This window comes from Gymnoscopelus microlampas (genome assembly GCF_963454915.1).
Source record: "Gymnoscopelus microlampas genome assembly, chromosome: 3".
Taxonomy (NCBI): Eukaryota; Metazoa; Chordata; class Actinopteri; order Myctophiformes; family Myctophidae; genus Gymnoscopelus; species Gymnoscopelus microlampas.
This window is the reverse complement of record NC_139940.1, coordinates 2,830,900-2,839,294: the sequence shown is the minus strand read 5'-3', so window position 1 is coordinate 2,839,294 and position 8,395 is coordinate 2,830,900.

The window sequence follows — 8,395 nt, the reverse complement described above, 5'->3', positions numbered from 1 at the left end:
AAATAAGGCTCCATTATGAATTAAGGGAAAAGTAGCTGATTTATGAGTTATATTATTTATGTAAGTGCTCTTACCATTGAAGTGAGTCACTGGGCACTGTGGATGACAGGTTGGACAATTTATAAAGATCATCAAATCAAAGGATTTAAAATGAGAGCCATAATAGCAATAGCAGTAGGAGTATAAATGAAATCTCACCGTGAAATTGGCTGTCAAACAACCTGTCCAAATCAACACAGAAAAAGTTTAGAAAACGGCAATGAATTAAGTCTTCTCTTGAGTAGTAGACTAGAGTAAACAAAGTTAAATGTCCTGGCTCTTGTGTACATGATGGGAGGCATTTGTGCATATGCGTGCGAGCGAGTGTGTGAGTGTAGCTAACCCTCTGGTGCAGAATGTCTCAGGTCATCTATGCTGGCCCAGACGGCTGGTTCTATCTCTGGTAGTACATATGGTATGGCCTCGTACAGACTTTCCACACTGGCACAATAAACATATTAAGTAATATTTAAAAACAACAACTATTACCACAGAATACACATCAACATTGGAAACTGTTCCAAAAACTATGGGTTTAAAATGTGGATTTAAAATCCACATTTAAAACTATGGATTTAAAAAACACACTCACATGACTTGGTAGACATCACAGGGTGGCTTAACCTAAGAAATAAAATATCCATTAAAATAATGATAATTATAATTAGTATTATTATTATTATTTTGCTCTACAGATGAGGTTACCTCTCTGGCGAGCAGAACCAGGTGGTGCAGGAACTCAGGAAAGTCTCCCTGAGACTGTGTCAGATGGTCAAACACTGCATGGATGATGACGTCTTTCTCTGGAGGAGTAGGCACTAGCAGCATCTCTGCAGTCTGCTTCGGAGTCAGGAGGTGTAGAACCTCCATCTGGACACGTTTAAGACAAGAGAGAGACAGACAGGACATAATAGGAGAGGGCAGGATATGAGATTTAACCACTGAAGCCCTATTTTATACGTAATCGAATTATAATGTCACACTCGCAAATCAGCTATTACGTTTTTGAAAATCTTGCAATCCTGTGATGACATGCCCAAAATATACGCCAGGTTGAAAGGTTATTAAGTTACTGAAATTGTAGTGTCAAGTACAAACAATCAAATCAATGTTTTCAGTAAAAATGTTCAGATTATCCACACTCACTCCAGAGAAGTCACGGTTGAGGTCATAGAAGTCTGTGATGGGGGCGAACATGGAGAAGAATCCAAAGTTCTCCTCCAGCCATTCTGCACTATGGCTGGATGAGGAGACACACTGAGGATCTGAAGATAAATACACAAGTCAGTGTAGGCTATAATAGTATAGCATTAGAATAGAGTAATGTTTTACTCAAAAATGTACTCTGAAAGCAACAGAAATTCCTGTACATCTGCAGACAAATGGTCCTCTGAGCTTGTCTCTAGCTATGGCTACTTGGTTCACTTACCGGACGTGTTGTGATGTAGCAAGAAGGAATGGATGAAGTGTTCGTACATCACTGGGCTGTGGTTGTGATCAGGATCCATGAGACGCATATGATGACTCAGATCTTTTACTCTGGACCCAGCAATGCAAAGAAATGTATCATTATTCCGGGACTATTTTGTGTATTTCGACTATAAGTGTTTTCCAAACGTAGGGTCTTACTCTTGACCCATTTTTGGGTCACAGACCAGGTTTTATGAATTAAAGTAAGGTAAAGTAAATATCCTGCTTGTTTTTTGTTTTTTCAAAAATAAACAAAGTCCCACAATCTTTTTAAAAAAAAATCAACAGATTTTCAGAAATTAAAGAAAAGGAAAAGGAATACAAAAGATTTTCAGAAGATTTTAAGAAATACATTTTTTAAATATGCATACTTTATAATTCATAATGACTTTTCTTAAAAGTTTAGGTCCCAGGAAGTCACCAAATGTATCTTTCAGGTCTCAAGCTGAAAATGTTTGGGAAACAGTTATGTTCTAGAGAATATAGCATTCACTTTATAAACGGGACAACTCACAGGGCTTGGTAAACAGGACAGGTGAAGTTCTTAAAGCTGAGGCAGTCGAGGAGGCTTATGGGAACTGTAGGCAGCAGAGGCAGCAGTTTGATCTGGAACCACATCCTGATGAAGTCTGGGTCCTCCAGGTTCTCCTGGGTCAGGGATGGAGACCCCACCTGAGCAAACACTTCTCTGAAGTGGGACGCAAGCTCACTGAAGTTCTAAAACGAGGGGGGAAAGGAGTTGTAAAATATTATAGATAAGAGATGGGGAGAAGGATAATGGATGTACAGGCATGACTTTCCTATCTGACGACATCTAGAATAGAATCTGGAATCCTTTGTGTAATACATTTAAATTAAAGAAATTCAGAAACAATTAATAAAGCCTTCTCACGCCACATGATCTTTCTTCAAGGGTGATGCTGCAAGTGTCCTGGACCTCAGTGGTGTCATTGCCCATGTCCAAATAGCTGTTCAACAAGCAAGCACAATAATCAGCATCATATTCATAGATAATGGACAGTGGACTAAACAAGGGACTTACAAAGGACATAACCTGCAATATTTCTGGATGGCCACCAGAGGGTGCCCAGAGGCTGACCTTTGTTATCACTGCAAAAGCAGGACATTGTTGACCTTTGTCTTGTTAGGTTCACTATCACAAAGTGACAAATTCCTTGTGTCGGTTTGTATTTAAGTTCCCTTTAATAATTTGTACTTTGTTCAGCCACCTACCCTGTATTCACATCTTAGTAAAGGGCTTGTGTTTGTCTTTCCTTTTGTAATCGTTGTGTCCTGCCTTGCTTGGGTCACTTGTTTAAGGTTACAATCAACAATTCCAGTTATTACTCACTCAATATTTGCTATCTCTCATGTAATATTCAAAGAAACGTTTTGAGTTAATCCATAAATAAACGTTGCCCTTTTGTTGATTTCCATTATTTTGTGTTGTGTTGTGTTGAATGTGAAAGGAAACAGAAGTCCACTAACACCACCGGCACTCTTAATTAAACTAGTTCGGCTCATCCAGGAAAATCTGGGACTTTGGTCAAGACTAGCCTGCACAACATAATTGGAAAGACATGGACGCTGGACTGTACATGCATCTACTCACTGTATGAAAGAATATGAATTGTACTTACAACACTTGGTGGAAGGCATACTTGATTTGGTCAGGGAGTTGCCCATGGGGTAAGAATCTCTGTAATAGTGGCGTTACAACATGGTTGAACCAATCCTCCACATTTGTCACATCAAACTCTTCCATTGGTTGGGCTATGGACGTATTATGTGGCGTGTACATGCCAGCCAGCTCAGCTAGGGTCCAGTTCAGCAGGGTCTGGGTCAGAGTCATGCTTCCGATCTCGGATACATTTCTCTGGAGAGCAACAGATAGATAGGAATGTCAGGGTCATGTCAGGTTAGCAGATGTAATATGCATAATCATAATAAACTTGTCATATAAAAACAAGTAATTGGCTTCTCATATATGCATATAGTATATGTATGTACGCTGTATGTACCTCACGTGTGAGAGACACAAACTCACTGACGAGGCTCCCAACAGGTCTGAAAGCTCCCATCAACCCATTCACCACCTGCAAGTGTTTCAAAAAGAACAAAATAATATTGTTTAAGGTTATGAAGATTACCATCAACAATCTGGTAAAAGTTTAATTGGATGAAAGAAATGTATAATATTTAAAGCTATGCAACCTCTCTGAAGCTATTCTGTGGTGGTGATGGTGGTGAGTAGGGGCTATGTGAGGTGTATGTGTATCCGGGGGTGGAGGTGGGGGTGGGCCCAGGACCACCGGTCATCAAGCGGTGGAAGACCAGGCTGAGGGTCCCGTTGTCCAGGCCTGCAACCTCAGGCCTCAGTAGCAGCTCAGCCTTCTGTTCTGGAGACAGCAGGTGAAGAACCTCCAACTGCAACCCGGAAGACACGGAGAGTGTAGGAGAAGTTACTTTTAATTATTACACATGGCTTTCAATTAAAAGTAATCATCGTCTTCACTTGGACCACAATAACAAAGGGTGGGTGTAAAAATGTATCTGTCACCCCCCAGACGTTACGTTTCGCATCCGGAGGAGCAAGCCGGTAATTCAAACTATACCGTTGACGTTTAATTGTTTTGTTTTAGTTTTTTTATCCCAAGAGAACAGTCGAATAATGACAGTTACAAAAATATAAGCCTGTATTTGGCCTCCCAAAGGATGCATAACAAAGAGGCATCAAATAGAACAAATAGACCAATTCCAATATTTATTTTGTGAACGTGAACACAGCTTCTGAACCATTCCTTAGCTCCATGGTTACTGAACTAAATATTGGACCCAATCGTCACAAGACACACAATATGTACAAGATTTTCATAGGAAAATGGCTTTTTTTTAGAGACACAAATGAGGAGGAAATCAACTTTGTTATTGACTTTTCTCTATCCCAGCAAGACACTCTCGCGAGATTTGGGAAGATATCTGAAGGGTCCATCTGCAGTCTGACGGACAAGACATAGAGGGTGCTGTTCCTTATTATTTTTTTTAACTCTATGCTCTTCATCAATCATTATGGACATATTAAACATTAAATTAAACGTGTGTTCCAATGCTCAATAATATAATTTTCCATTATTAACTGTCTTGGTTGATGGGGTATGATTTGGGAATCATGACATTTTGCTAAACATTCGTGGTAAAATATATACCATATAAATAAAAGGCCCTGTTACAATGTTGAGCAGAAACAGGAGCACATCTAGCATAAGACTGAACTAGAATTTTCACAATTCAGGGCAATTGCAAAGTGTGGTTGCGCCGACGCAGAGTTCTGGGTTGCGGCCATGGGGGTCCAAGGAATCCATCGTCACATAGTAGTTCACAGTCCAGTCCCCAGTGGTGTTGAAGATTTCAAAATAAATTATTGTTAAAGCAAACTTGCCTTTTTTTACCTTATTGTTCTGATCTGAGATATTGAGAGGAGACAATACCCTGTGTATATAGAGTAAATGGCATATCTGCCATTTGCGAACAAGTTGTAAATACTCAGAAGACATTTCACGTTTTCCTTATATTATGATGTCATGTTTTGTGAGTATAAGATTCAGCACCTATTTTCCCCCAGCCTGATAATAGATATTAAATACCTTGTAATGTACTTGGGAATGTCTCACCATATAATACATGTGGAACCATTACGATACTTGTTGACCTGGCTAGTAGCTGGGTTGAAGCCATACCATTTTGTATATTGTAAAATAGATACCCCAGCATATCAGGCACATCAATGTTACTGAATGACGTCAATACCACAATGAAAAACTATTGTTTAGCCTACATTGTGACAGACTTGTCATCACCAGGCAGGAGTTTTGGATAAGCTCTAATGTCCATGTAGATTGCTTCACAATTTTACACACAGTAGAGGGATTGAAGTCCATTTTGTCCAGCAGGCAGAGATTATAGTCTGACAACAATTTCAATTACAAGCTTTGACTCTTGCATGGATCAAACCGTTAAGTGTATAAGTTGGTCAAATAAATTAAAACACCAGATTGTAGAAGGCAAAAATTATTGTCAGTTAAACAAACAACTTTTGTGTATTATGTTCATATGTGTATGGGCTTAGGCATTAATGAGAGGTTACATTCCAAAGTTTTCACTTTTTTGTTCAGCTTTAGTAGTGAAGACTAAATACATTACCAAACATATAGATGCACTTTTCAACCACATGGTAAAAAGAATAATAAGTAGAGACAAAGCAGAGCAGATATAGTTTAAAGTATTTATTAACACAATTGTATTATTGGTACCTTTACAGTAAGCAACACCATCAATATATTTGGTATAATGTCCTATCAATTATTGTTATTATAGTTGTTGTTATTATGATTATATATGTAATAACAGTATGGTTATATTTTATGATTCTATATATAGGTTAATTATAGTTATTAGTGATAATTATACAATTATATATTATGGTAACTATTACAATGCCTGTAAACAGTTTATTATTGACAGATATATTTTTGATGCTTTTGAATATTTTATTGAATATTTTATTAGGCAAAAAATGTAAAACGCCACATTTACATTTAAAATACTTTGTCTAACAGGTCCGTTCATAAAAGTCCTTGCGGACTTGTTTCCAATGAGGGCCTTGGTATTCAATTCATAGACATATATAGTGGCACCACAGTTCCAATATCATTACACAAAGAAAATAAAAATAAAACAGCAAAAAAAAAAAAAACACTATGTACAACAAAATAAATAAAAAAGGGGGTAAAGATATGTACAAGAACGGGGGGGGGGGGGGTCGGCTGTCTAACAGGAAAATGGTACTACCTCCTCTTTTGGCCTCCTGAAAGGTGATTTTTTTAAGGCTCTTTTAAATGAGCCCAGCGAACTGCATTTTTTGAGGGATGGGGTTAGACCATTCCAATCCTGGGTGGCAGTGCTGTAGAAGGAGAATTTGCCCATGTTTGTTTTATGGGTGGGTGGTACCAAATTGTTGTTAACGCTCCCTCTGGTATTGTGACTGTGGGTGTCACTAACCTTTTGGAGGTATTTACTCAGATATGCGGGAATAGGGGGCATATCGGGCAAATTTTCATTTACAATTTTGAAGGCCATTCCCATTTTTAGTTGTTTAACCCTGTCTTCCACCCTGAGCCAGCCTAGGCTGGCAAAATGGGTGGGAGAAAGGTGGGTCATGGGCCCCAATCCGAGGAGTAGCCGAATCAGTTTGCTTTGGGAGGTTTGAAGCTTAGTCTTCAGTGACACTGAGGTGTTGGAGTACCAGGAGGTGCTAGCATAGTCAAAATGTGGTTGAATCAGGGCCCCTGAGAGGGTCCTGAGGGCCTGTGGGTTGACAAAAGAGGAAACTCTGCCCATAAATTTGGTTCTCTGGTTTACTATTTTGACCACCTTCGTCCCCATGCTTTCACCTGACAGGTATTTGTCGAGAATACAACCCAAATAGGTAATCTCTTCTTTGCTAGAGATAATTGAAGTTTAAACACAGAAACACGTGGAGACAAAGAGATGTTGAGCTCTCTCAGATGCCTCACCTGTCTTTAGCGATTTCTTTCTTCTCCTTCTCCTTGTCCTCTTCCTTGCCCTTGTCTTTGTCCTGGTCAGTGATGATGTCCGACACCAGTCTGAGGGCACGTTCTGTGATGGACACAATCTTCTGGATAGCTTGGAGTTCATCCTCTGAGGGATAAATGGCTGCATGCTTGGTCATTACGTAGCGATCGTCTGAAGGGTCGGGGCGACGAGGCGGCTAAAAGAGAAATGGTGGAAAGAAAACTATTCATTCACAGGACAAGAAAGGAATCGCAATGAGGTTTCAATTTAGTTCATGTAAGAGTATTCCAAAGAGTTACTATTCTCAGTAGGCAATTCTGTAACCAATTACTTTTTAATGACAAAGACATAGTTCTGCAACAAGTTACTTGATTAACAGAACGCAAAACTGCATTCAAATAGTAAAAAATCACACCCAGTGTGAAGTGGGCGGTGTGTGGTCATCACAACATGACTCACTTAAAAAAAAAGGATAAATGACTTTTTTTAAAGTCCATACTGCTATTCATAGGGCTGCACATGTGTCATGTGTTTCGCTAGCCAATCACAGTCCTGAATTTGCAAAGTCAGCCAATCACATTACAGCTAGTGGTGATGACACTAGCTGTAATGTGATTGGCTGATATGAAAAAAGTATCGATTTGCATTAACGATGGAAGGGTTAGGGGTACACAACTTTTTTGGTCGGTGTCCAAAACTCACTTATAGGGGGCGGCTACACCAGCCCAAAAAATCACACCCAGTGTGAAGTGGGAGGTGTGGTCATCACAGTGATGGAAGCTCACTTAAAAAAAAACGTTTTTTTTAAAAGTGCATAGTCCTATTTATAGGTTATTAATTTCATCATGTGTCTCGCTAGCCAATCACAGTGCTGAATAGAGTCAGCGGGGGTGTCCAGGGGCCACCCATTGTGGGTGGAAGGGGTGTACAATGGGTGGCCAATCACAGTGCAGGGTTTGGGGGGTACAATGGGTGGCCAATCACAGTTCAGCAAATGTCAATGTCCCAACCTCACATATAGGGACGGCTACACCGCCCAAACATTCAGAGGACCCAGGACCTACCACAGGTCCCTGAGGCTGAGGGATGGGCATGCCAGGCCGGACCCCCAAGAGACCGGGCGGCCCAGGGGGCCCCTGAGGATAGCCTCCGTCGGGCAAACGGCGTCTGTCATCCCAGTGGTGCTCTTCTTCCTGGAAAGTTTCAGCAGTTTGGGGATGAAAAAAAAAACAGTGACCTGGGAGTTCAGCAGATTAGACATGGAGAATGTCCACTGATGAACCACTTAAACCCT